The following is a 15,301-nucleotide window of genomic DNA, read 5'->3' as shown; positions in this document are numbered from 1 at the left end:
ATTTCCCCTAGATTCTGGCTCTAGTCTGTGGTTGCAGTTTTCAACTGTATTTTTTTTTTTTAATTTAACTTGGTTCCTCATTTTACAATTTATGTTTCTTCCGTTTCCAAGATCTCTTTGTTATGAATGAGACTTTCTGTTTTTCTTATGTCTTTTTGTAGAGGATTATAATCATTTGAATCATTTGTTAGGCATATCAGCAGTCATCCAGTTTTTTGAGTTTGATACTTTTTATCCTGCTAACTTTTTTTTGGTAGAGCAAAAGTTTTGTATTTTAATTCCAACTGATTAAATTTATCTTCATGGATTATGCCTCTCATGCTTACCATAGAAGTTACCACTGAAAACAAGGTCACCTGAATTTTCACCCATATTTCCCAATAATTAAAATTATTTCCTATTATTTATAGTTTTACACATAAGCTCAAGATTACTTTTGAGTGTCTTCTATGAAAGTTATAAGATCTTTGTCTATATTATTTTATCTTGGCATGTTGATATCCAGTTGTACCAGTAACATTAGTTGAGAAGTCTTTGCCATTTCCATTTACTTACCTTTGCTTCTTTGCCAAAGATCTGCCAACTATATTTATATGTATACCTATACTTACCTTTATATTTGTGCTTATAATTAAAGGAGTCTGAGCTTTCTTTAGTTTCATTGATTTGTTTGGTCTTTTACCAACATTGCAATGTCTTGAATGGTGCAAATTTATAGCAATTCCTAAAGCTGGGTCATATCAGTTCTATAACTTTATTTTCCTTTAATATTTTGTTGACTGTTCTCAGGTCTTAATTGTATACATACTTTTAGAGTAAAAAATAAACTTGATACCTGCAGAGTAAGCACATTTAAGTATTTTCCCACAGAAAGTGCCATATTTGCATGTTTGTGTGTGTCTTAAGCACATATAAAATTGTGCTACTATTTCAGATGATTTTTTTATAAGTAGTTTTAATATGTCATCTGTTTCACTTCCCCAAGGAAGCCCTGGGGTCTGTATTGTGGGATTTTACATAATGGAATGAAATTTTCTGTTTTGAGCCACAACATGTTTGAAGATGTGACTTCAAAGAAACACCCTGTGTAAAGTTAAAAGGCCTCATATTGTAAATAGACAATCTGACTACTTAAAGTATGCCTGTGCTATGTTATTTTATAGCTAATACATACATATATGCATACACAGACGCAGGCACACACACACACTTACATACACATACAAACCGTTACTCATGAAAAAGCTTTTTCCTAATGTAATCCTAAGGCCTAAGGTAGCAGCAAGGGTAAGAGTAAAGCAGGACACAAGTGAATAGTTCAGCCAGTGTCTGTCCCTGGTGCTGTTGTGAATGAGAATAGAATGAATCCAAGCTTCCTTTAGTCTTACAGATTCTTTAAAACCTGTCCCTGCGTTCCCATAGCACTATAAGTATGGCTCAGTCTTGGCATTTATTTCTTCTTTTTCTGATGAAAGGTAAATGTGTTTTTCTTCTATAGTAGATACTAAAAGCAGAAACTATCTGGTGCTACAGCTTGTTTCAAAACGTGAATTCTCAAGAAATGCTTTATATGGAGTTCAGAAGGTTTATGCTATCATTAAGGGGTCAGTGAAATAATGTTGGGTGAACCAGAATGAAAGTACTTATTAAAGAAAAAGAAGTTTTCATATTTAAAAATTCAGGCATGTTATTATGTAACTGTAGAGTATAATGCTTGAATCATGGTCTGTGGCCAAAGTATGTGACAAAGTAATGAACAAACACTTGGGAAGTCAGTTGGCCAATATAATTAAGTAAGCACTGTTTCCCAAAACTCACTTATTCAGAGAAAAGGCTGTATTCAATAAATAATGCTGCAAACTACAAGGACATTATTTACAAATCACGAAACAAAAATTAGCAAAGAGCAAAAATAGAATTTCAAAAGAGTTTTGAGCAAATTATGCTTTGTCAGGAAGTTGCTTTTATAGAATTTTATCTTAGGCTTATCCTCCTGTAAGTAGTTTGTGGTTTCCAGTTGACTATACAGAGGAAAACAATTTAGGTGTTCAGAATTCTATTAAAGCCTTGTTGTGTTTTCATCATACTGCTACTATTCCATGCTGCTTTCAAACACCTTTTTCTTTCTACTTGGTTCCTGTATCATCCCTCCTGTTTCCATGCATACCACCTCACAGTTCACACTCATGATAGCATTCTCTTCTGATGACCCTGTAAATTAGATGAGCTCATACTCCTGACCCCTACTGAGAATCCTTCCATAACTCGCTGTTTCAGAGTAGAAAGCCAGTTACCTTGCATGCTTTGGTTGCTTCTCTGGCTTCCTTCCACATCTTCCCACCTCCCCTCAGCTCCGACCTGCACAGCTGCTGATCCTTCTATACAGCAGAACAGCGTCCATGTTTTATGTATAGTGGTTGTTTCCTGTCCTGAAACATTATACCCTCAGATACCAAGTGACTCTCTTCTTCACTATCAAAGGATCTTCTTTCAGTGACACTTTAATAGGCTCACCATATTATATGCTATTTAAAATTAGGACCGCACACGCAGCCCTTCTCCATTCTAGTTCTTTTCTCTTTTCCCACAACACATTTTATTTACAATCAGTTGTGTGGTTTACTTACTGACTATGTGTTAATTGCTCATCTTTTTTCTCTGGAATATAAACTCTACAAAGGCAAGGACTCTGTGTGTTTGTTCATGGACATTTTGTGAGTGCTTTTGTTGCCAGAACCAGGAAACAAGCAAGTGTTCAGTAAGTGCTATTGAATGATTGGATAGATTAACAAGATTAACACTTCACATTTTAGTTTCAGGTAGATATTTCTAATGGTTTCAGGATTGGGCATTTGACGTAGCAATTAAAACGTGACTTGGGCTGCTCATATCCCATATCTGACTGCCTTGGTTTGAGTCCCAGCTCTGCTTCTAATTCTGGCTTCCTAAGGTTACGTGCTCTGAGAGGCAGCAGAAGATGGCCCAATTACTGAAAGTTTGTCATGGTTGGGGTTTGGACACACTTGCTATTGCAAGCAATTTGAAGGGTAAACTGATAGATGAAAAATCTCTCTGTGACTCTTTTATATCTCTGCGTTTCTCTGCCTTCCAAATAAATGTAAGTAAATTAAAAATACTTCTATGATTTTTCTCAGCTCAATAACGTAGAATATGTAAAACTAAAAGATAATGATGAAATAGAGGACAAAGCTTTTTTTTTTGGTTTTGTTTTTGTTATAATGATTAGACTTTCACATAAACCCTGGCATAAAACCAGAGCATTAATTTGGGTCAGTTTAAGTGCTTGTTTCAGCTGTTTACAAATCTGAAGAACAATCTCGAATGTATGGATTTCATGTAACAAGAACTATGTATTTTTTTTTTCATTTGAAAAACTGAGAAATACGTTTTGTTTGTGATGGTTGGTAAAGGATTACCATTCTATCAAATATACATTGATTATAATAATATTGATTGATTTCTTTCAGAGAGGAAAGAAAACTCTTAGCCCGAGTTTTTCCATTGGGATTGTGCTGTTGAAAGAGTGTGGCAGAAAAGTAAGTGAGCATGCCTGTTTAATTATAATGGGAACACACTACCAATTCAATTATTGACTTTACTTCACTTACTGTTTTTATAAAATATTATATACCTTTTTCATTCTAGTGTTTAGTATAGAATTTTATATTTATAAATTCTTTTAAATATTTAATGCTTTACAATTTAGGTTTTTAATTCAACAGTTTCTAATAGACTGAATAATCAGCATCATACTGAAAACTTGGGGGAAAAGATATAGAAATAGCTCAAACAAAATCATGCTATTTAAGGATTTTTGGAAAACATGGTAATGTAGCTGAATACTAAATGTGTCAAATTCTTGGTAGTCATTACATTTTATGGATTAATATAATAGAACCTTGTAATGTGATGAAAACAGTATAGCAGTATATAATGAAGTGTAATTCATATATGCAGGTAATATGGAAAATGAAATGTAAATTTATGTGATTTAATAAGCTTGTTATTGAACAACATATAAAAATTGAACAAGAAAAACTCAGCATCATTAGCATGTATTGTAGATCATTTTTAAAATTCTGTTCAAAACGTAAATTACACTGCTATAGATGAGGGTTTTAATATTCTTGGATAATGAAGCTACAAAATTTTAGAAGGGTAGAAAGATCATTAACAATAAACTGAAGATCAATGGAACTCTAACACACTTAGATTATATGTGTGCTTCTATATGTGTGTTTGTATATGTATTGGTGAATCTAGGAAGTTTACAACACTGATGTAAATAATATTAAATGAACAAAACTCCCATATATGGCCAAGCAAGTTGATAATGACGCTTTGTAATTTGTTACTGCTTGCAAACTGGAAAAAGATCTGAAATATATATTGCTGTGTTATTCAACCAGACCATTTTGCCCTGTCTGCAGCTTGTTTCCTTGATCTATGAAGGCATTAGGGAATGACCACTAATTAGTGCTATGAGTCCAGATGATAGTAGTATTGGGTATCATCCAGGCTATGTAAGTTGCTAATGTACAGCCCATTGCAGAAGAGCTGTCACTATAAAACCAGGTCAGCATGGTGGCAGAAATCTATAAATATAGTACCTATGTCATATCCTGTCATCTCTGGAAGGAGCATGCATCCTGTCGTTTTAAAAGAGGTTTCCATATGCCATAGAAGACATGTGTGATAAATTAAGCACTTCTTTCTAGACACTGAAAACATAATAGTGTTATAATTAATTACAGTCATATTCTTGTTAAAATTGTGCAGAAAAATTACACCTTTTTCGATTAGCATGAAATATAAGTGTCAAATCTGTAATAAAACCCTGATCAATAAAACAATAATAATTGTGTTGTTAAAAGCGGACATCGAAAGGTGTTCATGGCAACATATTTTAAAGGTTAGAAACCCTTTTAAAATAAACGGATTTCATCTTTACACTGTGTCATCTAAATCATTACTGTTTGTGTATACAATTATAATCAGACGATAAATTGCAGCTATTGAATGGATTAAGTCTGCACTTCTTGACCTCATAAATCTGAGATTGTCATAGCTTTAGAAAATGCTTGTGTAACAATCAGTTGATTACATGGCATGAGCAGCTGTGTGCATGTTAACTGGAAAATATGAAAGGGGAAGGGTAATTCAGAGTTCAATGGTAGAACTTTATAACACAGTTGACTCTTTAACACTTTCAAACCCTTCCTTCAGAATATGTCTTTTATTTTACTGAGTTTACTTGTCTAACGGAACGGATGTTTAGGAAATTTGAGCTAACAAAATGGGGTACAACTGAAGTGTCGTTTGGTAAGATTTCCTTTAAATAACCATTTATACAAAGTCACTGCATTTATGAAAACCTGAATAAAGTCTCCCAGTGACTGTGGAGAGAGAACTGTGTTACTGTACACTCAGATGAAAGTCCTCAGCAGTCCAGAAGTGACATTGTTGTTATCAAGCATATAATTTCTACCAGATTCACTGCACCACTTTGTTTTCTGTCTTAAAAGAAATGAAAAGTTGTCTGATGTTTTATATACTAAACATTTTTACAGTATGCAAGTGGTTATCTTACCATTAATGAAAATAAAATGTTTGAAGTAGCAATAGACTGAGAGTCTTTGAGGCTGATCATACCTGTATCTGCTATTTTATGTTTAATACAAGAGATATTATGTATGTTTCAGATCTTCACATTTATCTATTTGTGTATGGCTTCTACTTTAAAAATTTATATAGAATATAACCTAATTTTAAAAACCCATGTTTTAAAACAGTAATAATCAAAGATTCAAAGAGAAGATTATTAATAATGAAATATTTTCATTTACTTTAATTTTCTCTGATGAAAGGAACAAAAGCCTGCTTTAAGCATTAGTTAGGAATTTACAATCTGCTCATAAAAGTGGCATTTTCCTCATTTTACACAAAAAGTTAGAGTGTAGAATAGCTAAATAACTAATCCCAAGGTCACAGCCAAGAGGGGCATCGGGAGCAGCTAAAAAGGGAATCCTCAATTTCAGGCTCCTGAGGAACAATTGCCTCTTTTTTTTTTAAGATTTATTCATTTTATCACAGCCAGATATACAGAGAGGAGGAGAGAGAGAGGAAGATCTTCCGTCCGATGTTTCACTCCCCAAGTGAGCCGCAACGGGCTGGTGCGTGCCAATCCGAAGCCAGGAACCCGGAACCTCTTTCGGGTCTCCCACGCGGGTGCAGGGTCCCAAAGCATTGGGCCGTCCTCGACTGCCTTCCCAGGCCACAAGCAGGGAGCTGGATGGGAAGTGGAGCTGCCGGGATTAGAACCGGCGCCCATATGGGATCCCGGGGCTTTTTAGGCGAGGACTTTAGCCTCTAGGCCACGCCGCCGGGCCCACAATTGCCTCTTTATAACCCCTATTTAATAACATTTAATGATTAAATTACCATGAAAATAAAACATCTTGTTCTAAAGGCATTGTAGTGTGGAAAAATAGAGGCCAGTGATCTATGATATGTACTTAACTTCCTTAAAACAGTCTTAGAACAGCTTAGACCCTGCGTACTCACCACTTGTCTGGAGAGCCCACTGCTTTTAGAGAGCTGTGTAAAGCAATGTCCATATCCTAGAAGAGGTAGAATATGTTGCCCCCATGAATTCTGATGGGAGAACTTCAAACAAATGCACAGATGTCTCATTTTGACTTTGGAAATTATATCCACAGAGATTATAACTTCATTTGATGTTTTAAATTGACAGTTTTGTTAGATGAAACTAAAGCGCCTCATGTTATGAGACATTAGCTATTAAAAGCTATGCATAATAATAACAGCTAAAATTTGAGTGCCAGTCCTTGAATTAGAAAATTTATGTACATTACCTTATTTAGTATTTAAAGCATCCTGCATGGAATTATACTTAACACCCAGATTAGAAAGCTAAGAGATTCAGTGTATTGTCTAAGGTCACAGAACTTGAAGGTAAGATACTCAGATTGAACAACTTGCAGAACTCAGTTTCTTAAAAACAAGTTTATTTATTCATTTATATTTGTTTGAAAAGCAGAGCAATGGAGAGGTGTGTGTGGAGGGGATGGTGCAGAGAGAGAGAGAGAGAGATAGAGAGTGTTCTTCGGTGTGCTGGTTCATCCTCAAAATGTCTCCTACAGCCCAAGACTGTCTAGGCTGAAATCAGGAGTCAAAAATTTCATCCAGATCTTCCCTGTAGGTGACAGGAATACAAGTAGTTAGCCACAGTGGGCTATAGTACCACACCCTCCTACACTCCCCATTTAACAACCCCTGTCCAATCCACCTCCCCAAACCCAGGCACTCCTGTAAGGGATGTGTCTTGCCAACACAAACCATTTGTACATGTCTTTTTGCTTGCCTGGAACACATTTCTATCCCCTCTTGCCATACTTCTCACAACCTGGACAACTTTTAACTTTTTTTTCCCCAGATCTAAATTCAGTTTTCTTTGTTTCTTAGAAGAGTCCCCTGACTTCCATGACTAAGTTAAAAGCCCTTATTGAATGTTTGTGAGAAACACCGTATCTGCCTTGATAGCTATTATCTGTGTATGTCTGTATAGGGTCATACTCTAGCTAGCAGACTACATTCACAATGGTGGTACTGTAAGGTTTATGATAGTATTGAAAAATTTTCTTCACCTAAAGATACCACAGCTATCATAATGCCATAGTGAAATGTGTTACTGGCATGTTCATAGTGATGCTGGTATAAACACACCTTCTGCATTGCCAGTAATATGAAGTATAGTACATAAAACTTTTCATAGTACATGGTAGTGATAATAAACAGTTACATTACTAGTTTTATGTATTTACTCTTTATCATTCTTTCAAGCTATAGTTACATTTAAAAATGTGCTGTCAGGCGTTTTGCATGTTATGCCATTGAAAACTTCATGTATTTTATGTTTACTTAGCAGCATAATTTTCATTCATACTCGATTTAATCTTTCATTATTTTGCTAATCATGGCCTTAAGAACAATAGGTCATATATATGTCCTATGTATACCATATATGCTATGTATATAGTAGCTGTACCAGCTATGCTTGTGTAAATAGTCTGGCACATTTGAACAAAATCACCTAGTAGCACATTTGTCAGAACATATCTCCATTCTTGGAGGACACATAATTTTTTTTATGATACAATTTTCTAGCTATAGTGATTCTTCTCTCCAACTCCCATTCCTCTCACTCTATTCTCTCTACCACCACCACCATGTTCCACATATTATTGTGTAGTCCTTCAGCAGTGGTCCCAAGGCCAACATGCTACATTGAGATATAGGCAATAGTAGAACATCTAGTATTATATTGCTAAGGCATATTTAACAGTTTAATTCAAAGTCCTCCTTTTATTCAGGAGTGGAGATGTATACTGCAATGTATCTTCACTTTCCAATATGCTAGTCTCTATCATATAGTGTATCAGAATATGTGTATACATATTTACCTATATGTCTATTTGTTGTGTCGTTTGTATGTAAGTTGTCTTATATCAGAGAGAACATAAGATTTGAGCTTTTGAGATTGGTTTATATCAGTAAGCATAATGGTCTCCAGTTGGGAGTAGATGTACTCTTTTAACAAGTATCTGAGTTGTTTCCATGTCTGCTTTTGTAGAGAGTGGTACTCTCAGTATAGGGTTGCATGTCACTCTCTAATATGCAGATTTCATATCCTTTGTATAAATTCCCAAGAATGGGATGGCTGGGTCAAAGAATAGATCAATTTTCAATTGTCTTCGCACTCTCCATACTGACTTCTATAGTGGCAGCACTAACGTGTGTTTCTAATGGAGTTTCTAGCAGGGTAACTTTTCCCCCACATCCACACCAGCAATGTTATTAGTAGATTTCTGAGTGCAGGCCATTCTCATTGAGGCTAGGTAGAACCTCAGTATGGTTTTTTTTTTTTTTTTTTTTTTTTTTTTTTTTTTTTTGCATTTGCCTGGTAGCTAGGGAGCCTGAGCATTTTTTCATATGCCTGTTAGCCATTTGAATTTATTTTTTTGAAAAATGCCTGCTCATTTCCTTCTCTAGTTTCACCACAGGGCTGTTTGTTTTTCTGTCATTGGGTTTCTAAAGTTATTTATAAATCCTGGATACTATTCCCATATCTGTTATATAGTGGGCAAAGATTTTTCCCATTCTGTTGGTTACCTCTTTGGTTGATCATTTCCTTTTCTGCACAAAGATTCTTAATTTGATGTAGTCCCATTTGTTTATTTTGCCTTTGAGTGCCTATGTTTTTGATGACTTTTCTAAGTCTTTCCCAATTCCTATATCTTGCAGAGTGCTTCCTAAGTTTGCCTCTAGTTTGATGATTTCTGGGTGCAGATTTAGGTCTTTGATCCATTTAGAGCTGATTTCTTAGAAGATGAGAAGTGGAGCATCTTGCTTCTTACTTTTTCAGGCTGCTATCCAGTTAATCCAACAGCATTTGTTGAAGAGACTAAACTTTTTCCCTGGGTTATTTTCAGTTATCTTATTGAAGATTAGTTGTCTGTACATGTGTGGACTCACTCTGGGGTTTCTATTCTGTTCTGTTAATCTCCTCTGTTTCTGTACCAATACCAGACTGTTTTGCATACCACTGCCCTGTAGTTTGTCTTGAAGTCTGGAATTGCGATTCGTCCAGCTTTATTTTTATTGCTCAGGATAGCTTTAGCTATTCATGGTCTCCTGTGTTTCCAGATGAATTGTTGTATCATCTTTTCCAGCTCTGAGAAGAATGTTTTTGGGATTTTGATTGGGATTGTGTTAAATTTGTGTATTACTTTTGGTAATATGGATATTTTGATGATGTTGATTCTACTGATCCAGGGAATATGATGCATTTGTTCATCATTTAATGTCTTCTTATATTTCTTTTTTTGTGTTTTATAATTTTCATCCTAGAGATCTTCCACAGCTTTAGTTAGGTTAATTCCAAGCTTTTAAGGTACTTTCCTGCTGTTTTAAAAGGGACTGTACTTACAAGTTCTTTCAGAGCCGTGGAGTTTTACGTATGTAGCAGGGCTATTGATTTATGTTCATTGATTTTATATCCTGCTATCCTGCCAAACACTCTTATGAATTTCAATAATCTCTTTATTGAGTCTTTTGGCTCTCCTATGTGTAGAATCATGTCATCTGTGAACAGGGATAATTTTAGTTCCTTATTTCCAATTTGATTTTCTTTAATTTTTTTGTTTTGCCTATTAGCTCTAGTGAAGGTTCCAATACTGTGTTGGATAGCAGTGGTGAAGGTAGACATCCTAATCTAGTTCAAGAACGTAGATGAAAAGCTTCCTGATTTTATCTACTTAGCATGATGTTGGTGTTGGATTTTCATGTATAACTTTGATTGTGTTGTAGAATGTTCTTTTTATGCCTATCTTGCTCAGGGATTTTAGCATGCAACGGTATTGGATTTTATCAAAGGACTTCTCTGCACCTATTGAAATGGTCATATGGTTTTTATTCATTTTGTTGATATGGTGTATCACATTTATTTATTTGTGTTGTTTTTTTATTTCACTTTGTGACACAGTTCCATAGGCTCTGCAATTCCCCCAGCCCTTCCCCAAGCCCTCCCCCCATATTGATTTCCTCCATGTTATTACAGTAGTACAGCTCATAACCAGTCATAATGCCATCATTGCAGGCATGGACCATGCAGAGTCTCCAGCATCTTGTTGTCCAGATAAATTCAACAGTTTCAGTGGTAGACCATCCTTGATCTCAAAGTAGAGCTGGCAGAGTATCATCCCCTCAGTCTCATATTTTGTATTGTATTTTTTAAAAGTTTGCTGAGGCTTGTTTTATTGCTTATAATGTGATTAGTTCTGAGAAAGTTCCATGTATTGATGAAAAATGTATTTTATGTGTGTTGGATAAAAGATTCTGTAAGTATCAATTAAGTCTTTTTCTCTGTTGTTTGAGTGGGTTGTGGCATTTCATTGCTGAGTTTCTGTCTTACTGATCTGTCCACTGAGGTTAGTGGGATGTTAAGGTACAATACTATTAATGTACTGCAGTCTATTTCTCTTTTAAATCCATGAATATTTGTTATACTTAGTTAGGTACCATGACATTTGGTATGTATGCATTTATTATTATGATTTCTTCTTGCTGAATGAATCCCTTAATCGTTATGTGGTGTTCGTCTATCTTTTTTTTTTTTTTATGCTATTCACATTGAAGTCTAAGTTATCTGATGTTAGAATGGCTAAACTGGCTGATTTTTTTTTTTTTTCCATTAGCCTGGAATGTCTTTTTCTATCATTTCATGTTCAATTTCTGTATATTTTTGTTGGTGAGATGTGTCTCCATTAGACAACAGATAGATGGATCCTATTTTTTTATTCAGTCTGCTAGTCTGTCTTTTGATTGATGAAATTAAGCCATTTACATTCAGAGTTAATATTTACAGGTAGAGATTTGGCCTTTCATTTTAGCCTTGGGTTTCTCAATGTTTGATTTAGGTTCATTTTGTGGTTTTATTGAGATTTCTTTTTTCCACATTTGCGTTTGGATTTGGTAGGTGTTGTTCTTTATAGCACATCTTTTAAGCAACATCTGTAGGGTAGGTCTGGTGAGATGAATGCTTACAGTTTTTGTTTGCTTTAGAAGTATTTTATTTTCAAGTACAAAGGAAAGCTTTACTGAATATGTTATTCTGAGCTGATTTTTTTTGTTGTTTGTTTTAAGATCTGGAATGTCACTGTTGTTGGTTCAGCCTTTCTCTGCTCACAGTATCAGTAGCATTTAGGATTATGGAGATTCCAGTTGTGACTTTAAACCAGACCATAGGGCTGTCAGCAGTACCCATTGTAAGGATTTTTCTTTTCTTTCCTCTTCCTTCCAGAACCTGCTGGCAGTTAGGTCTGGGGCTAACCGAGACCTATTTTAGACAGAACCCATGGGATGCCAAGGCAATATTATTTTCCCAGTGCAACCACTGTAATGTATTCAACCAGTTTGAGTCCTCCGCTGACTTTACCCATTCTCCCCAAGTGGCTTTGTTGCAGAAGTCAAAATGGAGCCTGATGGGACACTTGAGAGAATTTGAGGCACAGAACCCAAACTATTCCCACACCTGTCCGACAGGGCTCTGCCACTCTGCCTCTGCTTATGATTGGTTTGAAAAAAAAAATTGTGGGACCCACCGTCCTATGACTGGATTTACCTCCTGGGTGCCCAGTGGTCGTCTCTTCCAACCTGAGGAGCTGATCCCTGCTGGAGTATCTGTTCACTACAGCATCACTCCACTGTCTGTTGCTTCCCTGTCTCTGTAGTTCTCCAGGGTTTCCTCAGCCAACAGCCTTCTCCTATTTCTCAGGGTCATGCCTTCTTTGCCCCTCAGCTAATCTTTCTCCATCTATTTTACCAAGTCTTCACCCTATTCCCATCTTGCTCTCTCTCTAGATGCGTGATTTTTAGTGTGATTCTTTGATTAATTCCTATGAAAACTTTGTGAGCAGGCTTCATATCTATTTTGCTTATCATTTATTCACTCTGCTTAGCCAAGTCTTGGTATGTATTTAACTAATCAATTTATACATGTTGAGTGAAGGGATAATGAATATCCTGCTAATAACTCAGATACATGATACACCTGTGGGTAACAAGTCACCATTGACTTCTAATCAACTTTATTGGGGTTTTTGGCTCTAATTTATATTGAATATATTGCATCCATATTAGTGATTCAGTAAGTTTTGATTGTAATGGTTTTTTGTGGTTACTTCTGACACTGAACCGTAGTACAGTATGAATCTTTAAATGTCACTACACTTTTGACTATCTATAATTAGAGGTTGTGATGTTCTTAAAATCTGCGCATTGTATACTTTAGGTCTATGTTCAGGTTATGTACATTTCTAAATATGTGCAAAGGTATTTTCTAGAAGGGGTAGCTATACTTCTAGAAATTTTTGACCAGTCAGATTGGTCTGCGTTTGTTTCGGTGGTCATTCACTTATCCACTGCTTAATTTTATTTCTAGTTCTCTCTCACCTTGGGAAAAATGTGAAGAATATAGCTTAACTGAATATATAGTTCAGGATATTTGTCAAAATTTTCTTTCCCTACAATTAAAAAAAATATATTTCACACTTTTTAGCCAGGATTGTGGCAAATCTCAGTCACGGAGTACATGGAAAATTTAACACAGATCATTTATATGAAGGCCACTCTGGTGTAGCTCTTATTTCTACTAATATTCATATCATTCTTCATCCCTCCCTCTTTCTTTCCCTTCCCGCCTCACTGCTTGTATTTCTTCCTCCTTTTAAACTTTCATTTAATTTGATCATTCTTCTAATAACAAAAATACAGAAATGGTTCATTGCTCTACATTTTAATTGAAAGTGAGGGGTTAAAAAATTGTCACTAAATATAGCATGTTTTAGAATATACTCAGTAGGTGGAAGGTAAACCAGAAAGAGTAATTGAGTTTTTAAAAGGGAAATAAAATTACAAAGAACAAGCAATGAGAACAAGAACTTCCCAATGGACAAACTCAGAAAAAGAGATGAGAGAGAAAAATCAGAGACCACTATAGCCAATTACCCACAGAGACATATATTTTGATAAAATAGAGGCACTCTATTTATAGGCAAGTTATTTCCAGCTGAGAGTATTTAGGACATTGATTTTCAAATGATGCTCTTGTACTGGGCATTTGAAACTAAATACTTTTACATGGACTAAATCACATTGAAAAAATATTCCAAAATGAATGATATCCTTCTGAATATTACCCTCACATTATTTTATAATTAAACCTTTATATCTGGGTCTGTTGATCTCTACTAACATCTGGATTTAGCCTGAAAATAAATATATAATTAACAGTAGAAACATCTATATTTTTAGGTAGCATTTTTTTTTTTTACCAAAAATCAGGGTAAAACCCTTTAATTTTTTTTTTGGCTGATTTTTTTGATCCTTCATGAAATATAGCAAAGAAATTCGTGCAAAATCCAATAGCGGAAAGAAAGCATACAATGAAAACGCCTGGTGGCTACTCTTTAATATCTTCATTCTCATTAGCTGAGCAAATCACTTCTAATGGTTTGTCCTATGTGGCGTTGTGGAGAAAACACAACCAAAAACTCTTGTAGCATACTAATTATTATATCTCATTATAAAATATTGAATAGCATTTGAATGAAAAGTGAGAAATTGGGTTAGACATTGTGGCATTGCAGGTAAACCTGCTGACTGTGACGCTGGTATTCCATGTGGGCACTGGTTTGAACCTGGCTGCTTCAGCTGCTTCATTTCTGATCCAACCAACTCTCAGTAACTGGAGGAAGGTAGGGAAAGATGGTACAAGTTTTTCCTCCCCTGCCGCTCATGTGGGAGACCTGGAAGAAGTCCCTGGATTTGGCCTGGCCTAGCCCCAGCTATTGCAGCCTTTTGGATATGAACCGTGGATGGAAGATTCTCTCTGTCTCTTGCTCGCTGAGTTTCAAATAAGTAAATGGTTTAAAAAGGAAGGAAGGGAGGGAGGAAGGAACGAAAGGAAGGGAATTTCTTTCTCTGTCTCTTGCTCACTGAATTTCAAATAAGTAAATGGTTTTAAAAGGAAGGAAGGGAGGAAGGAAGGAGGAAGGAAAGGAAAGGAATTTACCTCTGTTTCACTAACCTTCCAGTGTCTGTCAGCCAACTTACAATTTAAAAGATTTATTTATTTATTTATTTATTTTTTGAAACTCCGATATACAGAGAAGAGGAGAGACAAAGATCTTCCATCCACCAAGTGGCCACAATGGCCAGAGCTGAGCCGATCTGAAGCCAGGAACCAGGAGTTTCTTATCTGGTGCAGGGTCCCAAACTTCAGGCTATGCCCTGCTGCTTTCCCAGGCCACAAGCAGGGAGCTGGGTGAGAAGCAGGACTGCTGAGATAGAAACTGGCACCCCTGTGGGATTCTGGCATGTTCAAGGCGAGGACTTCAGCTGATAAGCTACTGTGCTGGACCCCCTTTTATGTATTTGTTAAAGAGGATGAGGAGCAGGCATGAGCCAATGGGAAGATACTTTATATGGTGAGCAGTAGTACACAGTGATAATATGGTTTTTAAGGGTGTCAGGCAGTCTAAGATATTGAGTTCCTATTAATGCAACTGTAGAGTACTCTTGTATTTCCTACTGTTTTGAAGATGTATTTATCTGTTTGTAAGAGAAGGTAACAGAACAAATGAGGTTTTCATCTCTTGGTTCTGAGGGTTTATCCATTGTTTCTGTCCCCAAATGTCTG

General features: G+C 35.8%; 1 long non-coding RNA gene across 4 annotated transcripts in view; it reads left to right on the top strand.

The window, feature by feature from the left end:
* Positions 1-11,026, top strand: part of LOC131482891 (uncharacterized) — a 402,306-nt gene extending 391,280 nt beyond the window's left edge. For all 4 annotated transcript variants that reach the window (XR_009247386.1, XR_009247384.1, XR_009247385.1 and 1 more), the window contains 2 exons: positions 3,489-3,557; positions 10,978-11,026. This is a non-coding gene — a long non-coding RNA (uncharacterized LOC131482891). The remainder of the gene's footprint in view (positions 1-3,488; positions 3,558-10,977) is intronic.
* The last annotated feature ends 4,275 nt before the right edge of the window (positions 11,027-15,301 follow it).

Source organism: Ochotona princeps, chromosome 21 (assembly GCF_030435755.1).
Source record: "Ochotona princeps isolate mOchPri1 chromosome 21, mOchPri1.hap1, whole genome shotgun sequence".
In the NCBI taxonomy this organism is placed as follows: domain Eukaryota; kingdom Metazoa; phylum Chordata; class Mammalia; order Lagomorpha; family Ochotonidae; genus Ochotona; species Ochotona princeps.
This window is presented reverse-complemented; position numbering and strand designations above follow the sequence as displayed.